The sequence below is a fragment of the Callorhinus ursinus genome, unplaced genomic scaffold (genome assembly GCF_003265705.2).
Source record: "Callorhinus ursinus isolate GAN/ISIS: 27379988/994484 unplaced genomic scaffold, GSC_fseal_2.0 scaffold15, whole genome shotgun sequence".
NCBI lineage: Eukaryota > Metazoa > Chordata > Mammalia > Carnivora > Otariidae > Callorhinus > Callorhinus ursinus.
Window position 1 is genome coordinate 8149731 of NW_027397077.1, and position 13290 is coordinate 8163020.

At 46.4% G+C, this 13290-nt stretch overlaps 1 protein-coding gene across 1 annotated transcript in view; it reads right to left on the reverse strand.

Annotated features, from left to right (window-relative positions):
* Positions 1 to 2024, reverse strand: part of DCAF1 (DDB1 and CUL4 associated factor 1) — a 73555-nt gene extending 71531 nt beyond the window's left edge. Inside the window, exon 1 of the mRNA XM_073901299.1 lies at positions 1924 to 2024. The gene's annotated coding sequence lies outside the window, so the exon portion shown is untranslated. The remainder of the gene's footprint in view (positions 1 to 1923) is intronic.
* Positions 2025 to 13290: the final 11266 nt, after the last annotated feature.

The window sequence follows — 13290 nt, forward strand, 5'->3', positions numbered from 1 at the left end:
GGCCCCCAGAGCTTCTCTTAAATCATCTGTAAAATAGTTAGAAGCAAATCAGAACAGCTGTCTCCCAATGGGTCTCATTAAAGATTAGACAGGCTAAGCAGTCAAAGCTCCTATAGCCACAAGCTGACAATGTGGGTGATATCAGGCTCAAATTCTTCCCTTCCATGCTTCTCTCTTTAACCCTATCACTTAGGGTCAGGAATGAGAAAATAGTTTTTCCTCTTTACTGGGAAGAGTTTGCAGAAGGAGACGGGTCAGCAGTTGGGTCCAGCTTTGGAAGAAAACAGACCTGCATCCTAATACTGGTGCTGCCCTTTACCAGCTGTGGGGCCCTGGCCTAATCCCTTCACCTCTTGAGTGTCAGTTTCCTTGGCTGGAAAGTGGGAATAAGATCTCCTTTCTAGCATTGAGGAGTAAATGTGATAATGCATGTAAAATGCTTAGCTTGAGGCCTGGCACACAGTAAATGCTAGGGAAGTGATAACTATTCCTATCTTGATTATTCTTGGTCTAATGCTGTCCCTGTTGCAGTTTTTTTTTTAAGATTTTTATTTATGTATTGAGAGAGAGAATGATAGAGAGAGAGCATGAGAGGGAGGAGGGTCAGAAGGAGAAGCAGACTCCCTCCTGAGCAGGGAGGCCATTGCGGGACTCGATCCCGGGACTCCAGGATCATGACCTGAGCTGAAGGCAGTCACTTAACCAACTGAGCCACCCAGGCGCCCCCCTGTTGCAGTTCTTCAGCTGGTTTCTCTTTGCCCCCTAGGACTGCCTGCTGGAAGAGCTTAGGTTTTCCTCATTTAAATGAGAAATGAGCTCCTCACCAGGAAAATCCTAGGGCATATTTTCAGAAGCTCTGGGAAGTAGAGGAATAACCACCCTGGGGGAATCACCTGTCCACTCTCTGTCCCAGCCCAGAACGGAAAATTGCACGGATCAGAGGGTGGTTTAAGAAGATCTGCTCCTAGGCCTCCTCATGCCTTCAAAGGCTACCACCGATCAAGGGTGAAGGCAGTCAAGGCCAAGGAGCCCCTTGGATGTGAAGCCAGACATGTCACCCTCCCCAAACCAGCCTATCCACCGAGCCTCCCTGCTGGGATGAAGCCTGCATCTGGAACCCTTGCCCAGAACACTCTCACTTCTTTCCCTGGGTCCTCTGGCAGGATGGTGATGTCACAATCCAAGCAGAGGGCAGAGGGAGTGGCCAGATATGATATACCCTGGGCTACCCTCACAATGAACCCACCCAGCACAAACGAGGGCTATAGCATGAAGAGGGCCGGCCTCTGCCCTCCAGGTACCCCCCAGGATTTGTCAGATGTCCCAGCCTGGCTGCCAGTTAACATCCCTGTTGACTCCTTGGGCCTGCCCTTTCCAGAGGCTATGCTCCAGGTTAGAGGTTGGGGAACAGGTGCAAGGAAGGTAAAAAGAAAACATCCCCAACCTCTTTTGCCTGAGGTTCCTGAAATCATGAATTCCTTCAGGAGAAACAACAGTGGAGTCAGCACTGGAGAAAAAAGGCCTTGGGTTTTTGGCCATACCTGTTTGTGGCCACCAGACCTCTCTCTGGAATTCCAGGATCTCAGTCCTGACCCATTTGAAGGTATGCTGGAGGCTGCTGGGGCAGACCCCGATGAAGACTATGGGTCACATAAAGCTTCTATCAGTTTTTTCACTTTGCAAAGCCTGGAGAAGAATGGCTTTGTCTAATGGGAGGAGGCTGGTCTGATTCCAATTCAGAGGCCAGAGGCCCACCACTACCACTTGAAGTAACCACCACCTCCTGCCCCTCCCTAAACCTTACTGCAATGGGCCTGGACCTCTGAGAAATATTACCAGTGTAGCCAGGAACATACAGTTAGGCCTGGAAGCTGAAGTCATCAGGGAAAGGTGTCTCTAAGTGTAGATGTTTTGGGCTCTTACCATGAGGCAATTCTTCATTCCCTCAGAGGTGGGGGTGTCTCGCCATGAAAAGTCATAGGATGTTTCTGGGGGGAGCCTCTCAGCCCAGCTCCTGCTTCATCTGGTCCAAACTTGTCACAAGATAGCCTTTTGTGAAGTCACAAAGCTGTCTGCCTCCCCACAGGATCAGGGACCAGGACAACCAGGGACTAGCGGGCATGACTTGGGGGGTATGGAGGGCTTCAGAAGTGGCCTTTGGACTCCGGAGGGAGGTGTGGGGTCCGGAGGGGCTCAGGTTGCAAAGCATGAGGGGGTCAGTCAGAGACCTGGGGATGAGGACAGTTTCTCAGATCTTCGTCATGGCCAACAGGTGAGAAGAGTAGGAGCCCGGATCTGTGGTCTTTGGCCATCACCCTGTCCCTGAGACCCAGGAGAAGAGGGGGGGAAGAGAGGGCCTGCACAAACTTAGTACATGTAAAAGTTCTGATCACTGATGTTCTGGATGTTCCATGGCAGAGAGAGGTTGAGACCTCTGAGCTGGGGACCCGATCTTCCCCTCAGTGCAATACATTCATGGTCATTCACTTGTGGTTGAATGCTCTACCTGTTTCCTGGGCAAGCACATGCTCTCAAATTCTGCTGCACTGATAAGCAGCCCTGATAGCCTTGGGATGCCCTCACGCATTGGACTGCTCAGAGGAAGAAGGAGGTTAGGAGAAGAAATGGGAGTGCCTAGAGCCCACTCTTTTCACCACCAGAGAAACCAACCCAGGAAAGAAGACAGGAGGGAGAAGAGAGTTTCACTACATCTAGTGTGAAAAGTCAGCCACTGTTGTGGAAGGGTCACAGTTTGTATGTGGGGGATGGGGAGAGCCACCTGATTGAAGTCTTGTTTTAAAAACAAATCAACAAAAAAAATATTTTCAGTGAAGTTAAGGATTCCTGAGTTCTGGCTCCATGCCTAGCCTCGTATCCTGTGCCTCTTGGGCTGAGGAGGATGCAGCACAAGGTAGAGATGACATGTCCTGGCCTCAAGGGCCCACAATCTAGGGATTGAGTGACTGTGCCCAGCTGCCTCCCTTAAAGAGAAGGCTAATGTCCCAGGAAGTGGTGGGGCAGCCGGGAACCCCGGAGCCCTGCCTCCGAGGCCAGGTCTCTATGTTTCCCTGAGGGTAAGAACAGACTGGAATCCCGAGGGCTTTTGACATGAGAGCCAGAGCAGCTTCACCCCCTCTCAGGGCCTACAGTTCTGGGTCTTGGGTCATTCTTTCTGGTGAGAGTGGCCCTCCCCCACGTGGCTCCTCTCTTGGCCATTTTTGTGGCAACATGCAAGCCATGCCTCCACAGAGGGTCTTCTGCTGTCTACTCTGTGGAGCCTGTGAGTGAGAGGTGGAGATAGGCCTGGCCTAAGTAAAAGACTAGAGGGTGACCCAGGGCAAGTTTCCCGTCAGAAGTTTACTAGATCTGTGGTTTTCAAATTTTGTTAGTATTGGGCACCTGGGTGGCTCAGTTGGTTAAGCGACTGCCTTCAGCTCAGGTCATGATCCTGGAGTCCCGGGATCGAGTCCCACATTGGGCTCCCTGCTCGGCGAGGAGCCTGCTTCTCCCTCTAACCCTCCCCCCTCTCATGTACTCTCTCTCTCTCTCATTCTCACTCTCTCAACATAAATAAATAAATCTTTTTTAAAAATTTTGTTAGTATTAGTTCACTGTAGAATCTTTTCTTTTCCCCCCAGTGAAATCTTGTACAGCTGTTCATTGAGTAGATAAAAGCCATGTTGGGAGTTGCAGGACATGGTGTGGCAGAGCTCCTACCAATTCTGAGGAACTCTCTAGGGTTCTCAGGAACTCAGTTTGAAAACTGTCCTTCATGTGGCTTCCAGACCCTTCCAGGCTTGACCTGCTGTGAATCTGTGACTTCAAAGCACAGGCTTTACAAAGAAAGAGAACAAGCCAAGGAACACCACTTGTAGGGGGTCCCCTCAGAGACCTATCCTGAGTATCTTCCCCCACCACCACTTCTAGTTGCTGGTTCAGGTTCAGCTTCATTACAACTGCCAGTACATCCTCAACTCACCTCTCACCTGGCCATCTGCTTCCAATTTTGACTCTCTTCTGTGGGTTCTGAAATCAACATCCAGGGCTCTGTAGCCCAGAGCTCCTGTCCTAGATCAGGAGCACATCAGGTCCCTTTCTGTACCTGAGTTCAGTAGGCAGGAGATAGGAGATTCTCAATCCCCAGGTAGCATTCAGATTTGCCCGACTCTCTTCTGAGATTCTTTTTTTTTTAATATTTTATTTATTTATTTATTTTTGACAGAGAGAGAGAGAGAACACAAGAGAGGGAACACAAGCAGAGGCAGAGGGAGAGGGAGAAGCAGGCTTCCCGCTGAGCAGGGAGCCAGACGTGGGGCTCGATCCCAGGACCCTGGGATCATGACTGGAGCCGAAGGCAGATGCTTAACGACTGAGCCACCCAGGCGCCCCTCTATTCTGAGATTCTTGTAGCCTCCAGAATTGTCCTTGTCCTTTTTTGTGAATGCAGACATATTTGATTTCACGGGGGCTGCAAGACTTACCTAGGAGCCAGAGGATACCCAGGGCAGCCTGGGTGAAGAGCAAACCCTGCCCTCCCCCTTTCTTGTCACCCAAGATGCAAAGCAGAGGAGACTCGAATAAGGTGAGCTCCTTGCCCACAAGCCAGGCAAGACTGGATTCCAGGGGCTTTTGTTTGAAAGAATCCATAAAAAAGCATCATGGCCTTGGCTACACTAAGGGGGACGGCAAATTCTCTGTAATGGTGCTGTGGACCTTGTTACGGGGAAATTTAGTTACATTTTACCTGAGAGCAAAGGCTGCTGTGGCCTTGTGGCTAGGGAGGCAGGGCAAAGAAGAGCAGACATTCCCTAGGGCCAGGCATGATGAAGTGACAAACAAGGCTCTTCAGCAAGCTGACAGGCTAGTACAAGGTTCTCATCCCTGGCTGCACATTAAAATCACCTGTGGAGTTTTGTGACCTCCCAGTGCCAGGACCTAATTCCAGATCAATTAAATCAATATCTCTACAGATGAGTCACAGGCATCATTGTTTCCCAAAGTTCCACAGGTGATTCATCCACAGCCAAGGCAGAGAACTACTGGTCTGGGAAGAGAGGCTGGCATCAGACAGGATGTGGATGTGATGTTTTTCACCCTGAGCTGGGGCCTAGAGACTTGAAATCCTGGGGGCCAACTAAGCTGGGCCCTGCTGCTACTGGAAGCCATGGGATTCCCTGTTACCCCCCTACCAACACACCCACTCACCCGCCACACACACACGAGAGCACACACACCAATGCCAGACAGAAGGGTTGGTGATCCAGCCCCAGGGAAGGAGAGAAAGCACCCTGGTTTAGAATCCTGCCCCTGCCCCTCTCTAGCTATGTGGCCTGACAACCCTTCTTAGGTCTCAGTTCCTCATCTGTAAAATGGGGCAATAGTGCCTACTTTGAGGGTGGTTACAAGAAAGTACCCAGCTCACAGGAAGAGCACCAGAGATTGGGCTGCTAAGCAGCCAACGCCCAGATCCCCTCTGTCAGCAGAGGCAAGGTCCTACTGATCAGCTGTCCAGCCCCGTGGTTTTTCACATGAAGACCTTAAAGTCCAAGGGGGAAAAATTTTCCCAGGATACACAGCCAGCCAGAACCCAATCTTCCCCTACCCCAGCAGCCTTCCTCTGTTGAGCTCCAGCAAAAGTCTGAACGTGATTGCTAGGGCTTCTAAAGAAGTCAGCCGGGATTTTAGAGTAACTTTTAGAATGTCTTATTGGAGATGCCTGGCTGACTTTGGGGTATAGGGTGTATTCAGCCAATCTGGCCATTTGGCCCCATTTTGGCCTGAGCCCAGGGTTAGAAAGGAAGAGTGGGCAGGGCAGGGTTGGTTTTTCACACAAGCCTTTTTTGTACTCTAGCTTTGAAGCTACTAACCATGCACTGCTTTGGTAAAAATAAATTGTCTTGAAAACTAAAACTATATCTGTCACCATACATTTTTCCAAACCCATAGGACGTACAGACACCAAGAGTGAACCCTAGTGTAAACTATGGACTTTGGGAGATGGTGATGTGTCAGTCTACACTTCATTGTAGTTCATTGAACTGTGACAAATGTCCCACTCTGGTGGAGGATGTTGATAGTTGAGGAGGCTGGGGGTGGAGGGTGGGGCAGGAGGTTTTGGAGATCTGTGTACTTTCTGCTCAATTTTACTGTGAACCTAAAACTGCTCTAAAAACAGTAAATGGACAGACAGAAATAAAACTGACATATGCAGAAAATAGCACCCTTCCTATGGTGATTGCAAGGATTATATGAGCTAACGGACATAAAGGACTTAGCCTGACCCAGGTAATTGCTCAATATGAGTTGGCTTTTGTGTTTTTTTTTTTTCTAAAGCTGTCTCTGTCCCGTGGTTTCCTCTCAGCTGCCACTCATGGGAGGGAGATGGTGGGAACAGATCTTTCCCACCCTTTATCTCAGGATGCTGAGGCACCAATGGCTTTGTCACTAGCTCAGTCACATGGTTTAACTGGTGATGCTACAGCCAGGCCTCTGGTGGCCTATACTGACCTCTGTGCAGCTTGAGTTCCTTGCTAGGTCCAGGCAGGCACCGAGCACCTCCTTTGAGCAAGGTCCCAGGCTCAGCTCCTCAAAGTGTTCTTTCAACACTCCTACAAGTTAGGGGCACCTGGGTGGCTCAGTCAGTGAAGCGTCTGCCTTCAGCTCGGGTCATGATCCTAGGGTCCTGGGATCAAGCCCCGGCATCAGGCTCCCCACTGAGCTTCTCCCTGTCTCTACCTGCCACTCCCCCTGCTTGTGCTCTCTCTCTGTCAAATAAATAAATAAAATCTAAAAAAACAAAACAAAAAACAGTCCTACAAGGTAGGCATCATTGCTTTAACAGATGAGAAAGCTGTGGCTCAGCAAAGGTAACTAACTTGGGCAAGCCTGTTCAGCTTTAAGGATGAAATCCAGAGCTCCTGCTCTCTCCTCTAGCAGGAAAGGAGGGACAGGAGGTGAGCATTTGGCCAGCACGCCAGAGACTGCTCAGCCTGTGGTACATACTCCCTCCTCCAGCAGCCTATTGAAGATGCCACCTTGGAGGACAACATCTTATTCCCAGAGGGGCTTGAGCAGCCCACTGGCCTCTACCAGGTCTATTGGGACCCCTGCCCTGGGCAAGGATGAGCAAACATCCCAGCCCCTTTCCTTTGGGGTCTGGAGCAGGGAGCTTGATTCCCCGGTCTACCTAAAAAGGCTGCCTAAAAAGGCAGTTCATGGCTCCCTGTGTGAACTATCTTGCCTACCTCCTTCTCCAGGTGAGGGGGAGATAGTGAATATGAGTTATCCTGTAGGCCCAAACCTTCAACGTGGTAGCTAGGCATAATCTGGGAAGGCTTCCTGCAGTTGGCAGGTGTCAAGGGCAGGCTTCAAAGAGTGGAAAGAAACAGATGGAGAGGACCATGGGAAGAACCCAAACGGCAGTTTCCCTCATCCTGCTTAGAACTGCAGGAGCATCTCCCTCCTGATGGTCACTCATTTGTTCATTCTTTCATTCATTCACGGAATACCATGTCCTGGGCAGGAAATAGGGTCCTGCCTCATGTTCACAAGCTTCCAGGCTTGAGAGCCACACAAACAGCCATACAATGTGACAAAGGCTGTAAAGAGGGTCCCCTTCATTGGGGGGGACCCCAAAAGCTGCTTAAGAGGGTCAGAGCATTCAGGACAGTGGACATGCAGCTCTTTCAGGACAAAGTCTGTCTCCTAAACCCCAGATATGCTTACATAGGAAACAAATGCTTTTTATAAAAGCAAGAAATTTACTTTGCTCTCAAACAATATTGAGTGTTCCATTGTGTTTGTAACCCCATATCCAACTGTGGAAACATTTTTCTGGATCCCGGTAGTTCTCAACTCTTCTTCTCTGTTTTTTTTTTTATTATTATTATTACTGTTGTAATAAATTACATATAACATAAAGTTTACCTTCTGAACCCTTTTAAATGTACAGTTCAGGGGCATTAAATATATTGATAATGTGCAACCATGAGCAACATCCACGGTCTCCATAACTCTTCTTATTTTTTAAAACTGAAACTCTACACCCGTTAACATTAACTTCCCATTCTCTGTTCTCCTCAGCCCCTGGCAACTACCGTTCTACTTTCTGTTCTATGAATTTGGCTACTTTAGATACTTCATATAAGTGGAATCATACAATATTAGTCTTTCAAATGACTGACCTCAAGTTACCTCTCTGTTGTAGCATCTGACAGGATTTCCTTCCTGAAATATATTTCTGAGTAATATTCCATTGTGTGTATATATCACATTTTATTTATCCATTTATCCATCATTGGACACTTGGGTTCCTTCTACATTTCAGCTATTGTGAATAATGCTGCTATGAACATGGGTATACAAATATATCTTTGAGGGGGCACCTGGGTGGCGTAGTCGATTAAGCCCCCGACTCTTGGTTTTGGCTCAGGTCATGATCTTGGGGTCGTGACATTGAGCCCAGAGTCAGGCTCTGCACTCAGTGTGGGGTCTGCTTGAGATTCTCTCTCCCTCTCCCTTTTCCCCTTCAGCTCATGCTCTCTCTCAAATAAATAAATCTTTAAAAATAAATAAGTAAATATCTCTTTGAGACCCTGCTTTCAGTTCTTTGGGGTACATACTCAGAAGTGGAATTGCTAGGTTATATGGTAATTCTATTTTTAAATTTTTGAAGAACCACCATACTGTTTCCACAGTAGCTGTACCATTTTACATTCCCACCAACAGTGCAGAAAGTTTCCAATTTCTCCATGTCCTTGTCAACATCTGTTATTTCTGTTTATTTCATTGCTGATGTATAGAAATGCAACTGATTTTTGTATATTGACTTTGTATCCTGCTACTTTGCTGAATTCATTTATTAGTTGTAACAGTTTTTGTGTGTGGAACTTTTAGAGTTTTTCTACGTGTAAGATCCTATTATTTTCAAACAGGGATTATTTTACTTCTTCCTTTCCAATAAGGATGCCTTTAATTTCTTTTTCTTGCCTAATTGCTCTGTCTAGAAATTCCAGTACTCTGTGAAATAGAAGTGGGAAAAAGGGGCATCGTTAACCTTGTTCCTGATGTTAGAGGAAAAGCTTTTGGATTTTCACCATTGTTATTTTTGCTGCAGGTTTTTTGTTTGTTTGTTTGCTTATTTGTTTGTTTTTTGCTGTGGACTTTTTATATATGACTTTTATCATGTTGAAGTAGTTCCCTTTTATTACTAGTTTTTTTTTTAGTGATTTTATCATGAAAAGGTGTTGCATCTTGTCAATTTATTTTCTGTATCAATTGAGATTACATAGATTTCCCTCCCTTCAATTTGTTAATGTAGTGTATTACCTTGATTGATTGCAGTATGATGAACCATTCTTGCATTCCAGGAATAAATCACAATTGGATGTAATGTATATTCCTTTAATATACTGCTGAATTTGGTTTGCTAATATTTTGTTGAGGATTTTTGCATCAATGTTCATAAGGAATATTGGTCCAAAGTTTTCTATTCTTGTAGTGTCTTTATCTGACTTTGGTATCACGGTAATGTTCGCCTCATAGGATAAGTTGGTAAGTGTTCCTTCCTTTTCGTTTATTTGGAAAAGTTTGAGAAGAATTGGTATTCTTTAAACGTTGGGTAGAATTCACCAGTGATGCTATTAAGTTCAGGGCTTTTATTTGTTGGGAGATTTTAGATGACTGATTCAATCTCTTTACTAGCTATAGTTCTACTCAAAATTTCTATTTTTTCATGATTTAGTCCCTGTAGGTTTTGCGTTTCCAGGAATTTGCCCGTTTCCTGTAGCTTATCCAATTTGTTGGCATGCAATTGTTCACAGTAATCTCTTACAATCCTTTTTGTTTCTGAGGATCATTCGTAGTGTCCCCACTTCCATTTTTTATTTTAGCAATTGAATCAAATTTAACACTCTCTTTTATTCTTGGTCAGTCTAGCTAAAGATTTGTCTACTCTATTGATCTTTTCAAAGACGCAACTTTTGGTTTCATGATTTTTTTTTCCAGTTTTCTGTTCTCTATTTTATTTATCTTATAGGTCCTCACCGTGCTATGGATCCTTTCCCCAGAAAATTGCCATACATCTCAAAGTCTACATACATACAGGTTCTTCACACATCCCTGAAACCCAGGGATCTCCACTTACAAATTTTGATGCCGAAGAGCTTAAAATTCTCAGTGATCCCCAACAGATTAAACTGGGTAGAGAGCAAGACAAGAGAAAAGGAATGGGGCTGACACTGATGACTCATCAGGTGCTGAATCAGTGAGAGCCTCTTGAACTTTATTGTGGTAGTTTGGGTTGGGTCCTTAGCATCTGCATTTCTAACAAGCTCTCAAGTAAGGCCAGAGCTTTTGGTTCTGGCCCCTGTTTTGAGCAACGAGGCTCTAAGCAACTATACCCTCTCTAGCTCTGCTTCTCTGCCTCTCAGGTAAGCTCCCCTCTCCACAAAAGGCATCTCCAGGTAGGCAGGTGTCACCCTGACTCCTTCCTTGCCTTAACCCCACTTTCAGTTACCAAGACCTTAGCCATGCTATTTCCTAAACAGCTCTGACTCTGTTTGTCCATTTGTGCCCTCCCCTCCCCTCCAATTTAGGCCAGCAACATCTCCTGCTTAGACCATCATGGAGTTCTCACTATCCCTGGTATGATCCCCTAGCCTCCACTCCTAGTGCAATTTAAATCGCAAGTTCTCTTAGACTTTCAGTGTGGCTTACAAGGGCCTGGGTGACCTTGGCCTTGGTCACAGCTCCAGTCTTGTTTCTTTCTATCTTACTCCTGCTGTTCTCACCTCTTGGCCTTTGCCTGTTCTGTTGCCCCTGCTCAGGACCCTCTTCCCCGTCTTTCACTCAACTCCCACTCCTTCCCCTGATCTGGCCTGCCTGTCCTCTCCCCTCCTCTTACTCCAGTCTAGGTTGGGAGCCTGCCTGGCCACTCCTGCCTCCGTTAGGGCCATTGTGATAATGTCCAAAAACCCTGAAACTCCTCTAAGGCAAAAAAGGTACTGATTGCAAGAACAGAATGGGGCGCATTTTGGACTCCTCAGGCAGGAGCCTTCATGTGTCCTTTCCTCCCCTCTTCTGAGACTCTCAGCCCAGTGCCCTCGGACTGGTTGTTCCATAGCTGTCTATATCACTGAAACTTGACTCCAAATTCTTGGAGTATAGAGTCCACTTGGCCCATTTGTGATTAGGTATTCTCCCTGGGCCAATCAGCTACTACTGGAGAACTGAGACACATAACATAAACATAGTCTTCAGGTCTCACTCCTGAGTGGGTGGGGAGTTTTGGAAAGGGAGTATGGGCTAAGTAGTCCTCAAAGGTGTCTCCGGCAACTCCTATGGTATTTAATCTGGGCTTCCCTCTTGGAGTGGTCTAACTGCCTGCTACGGGTCTGCCTCCCCCCAGTGGACATAAGCTCTTAGGACAGAGGCCAAGTTGTATAACTCTGTTTTCAAGGCTGAAACAGAATGTGACCCATAAATATTTATGGGTGACAAGAAAGCCCAGAGAAAGGACTGGCCTTCACATTCATGAAGGTCACCCAGATGAGATGACATTTGGGCCAGGCATTAAAGCAGAGTGAGTTTACTAACTGGAAATAGAGGTTTAGCAAGAGGGATGGTGGCTCTGTGGCCTGAATCGGTTCAGCCACACATTACTGAGCATCCAATGATTAACAACACATTGGGTGACTGCTATGGGAGCAGGGTAAGGCCTGGAAAGGGGCAAGGAGTAGCCAAAGGAGAGATTAGATTCCTAGAGTGTCTGAACCAAATATTTCCTCCTCTGAACCCCCACTGAAAGTTTGCTCTCACAGGAGATAAGGCTGTATTATAATTATGTTTGTGTGCCTGTATCCCCCAGGAACCTCAGGAGCTGTGTGCTTTTCATCTCTGCATAACAAATCCCCAGGGTCTTTTCAATGTAACTGAATCCCCTTATGGCAAATGGGGACTGTGGACACCCCTAATATTCTGTCCAATACATGTTCATGGAACCCAATCCTACGCTAGACTTTGGATCTACTGAGATGGACCAACCTGGTCCCCACCTGGAGGAGTCAGATACAATTTCCAATAAGAATGAAATAGGTGCCCAAGAGAATTGCAAAAGTACAGCTGAGTCTGGAAATCCCAGCCAATCTCTTGTAGAGGCAAGTATAAGCCTGAAATCTTCTCTAGAAGAAGATAGTGGGATTGACTTGACAGTGAAGATGTTAGCCTAATTTTTTTCTGAACTAAATAAACCTGCACATCCATTTAGCACTTTCAGTAATGTTTGTAGCCATTTTCTCACCATTCACAAGCATGTTATTCCCATTTTACAGATGAAGAACCCATCTCAGGGAGGTTAAGTGATTTACCCAGGGTCACACAACATGTGGGAAGAGTTGGTCCCTCCCCAAACCCCATCCTTGAGGAAGAACAACACCCCCCCCACACACACAGCTTGGTGGGAGTTACAGCTCCTTCCAGATAATCTCAAGTTCTCTCCAGACTTGAAGTCTGTAAATGGTGACCATTCTTCCTCCCCAGCTCAGAAAGAGAGCTATTGAACACCCACAGTCCAGAAGGCATCATTCCTTCTCCCTTGTAAATAATAAATCTCTCAGAAAAAGACCAGTGTCAAGTCATTTACCTTGGAAGTAAATAAATTCTCCTACTTTCTCACTGTATAACACATATATAAATATAAATATTTTAAAATATTTATTTATTTATATTTGAATTCTTGGAACTGGGTTCAAATTTTGACTCCATCAGTTACTGACTGTGAGATCTCATACAACTCAACCTCTCTGAGCTTCAGTTTCTTTCTTTTTTAAAAGTGGAGGTAAAATTCACATAACATAAAATTAACCACTTTTTTATTTTATTTTATTTTATTTTTTAAGATTTTATTTATTTATTTGACAGAGAGAGATAGCGAGAGCAGGAACACAAGCAGGGGGAGTGGGAGAGGGAGAAGCAGGCTTCCCACCGAGCAGGGAGCCTGATGTGGGGCTCGATAACAGGACTCTGGGATCATGACCTGAGCCGAGGGCAGACGCTTAACGACTGAGCCACCCAGGCGCCCTATATTATTTTTTTTTAAAGATTTTATTTATTTGACAGAGAGACAGCGAGAGAGGGAACACAAGCAGGGGGAGGGGAGAGGGAGAACCAGGCTTCCTGCTGAGCAGAGAGCCCCATATGGGGCTCGATCCCAGGACCCTGGGATCATGACCTGAGCCGAAGGCAGACACTTAATGACTGAGCCACCCAGGCACCCCCAAAATTAACCACTTT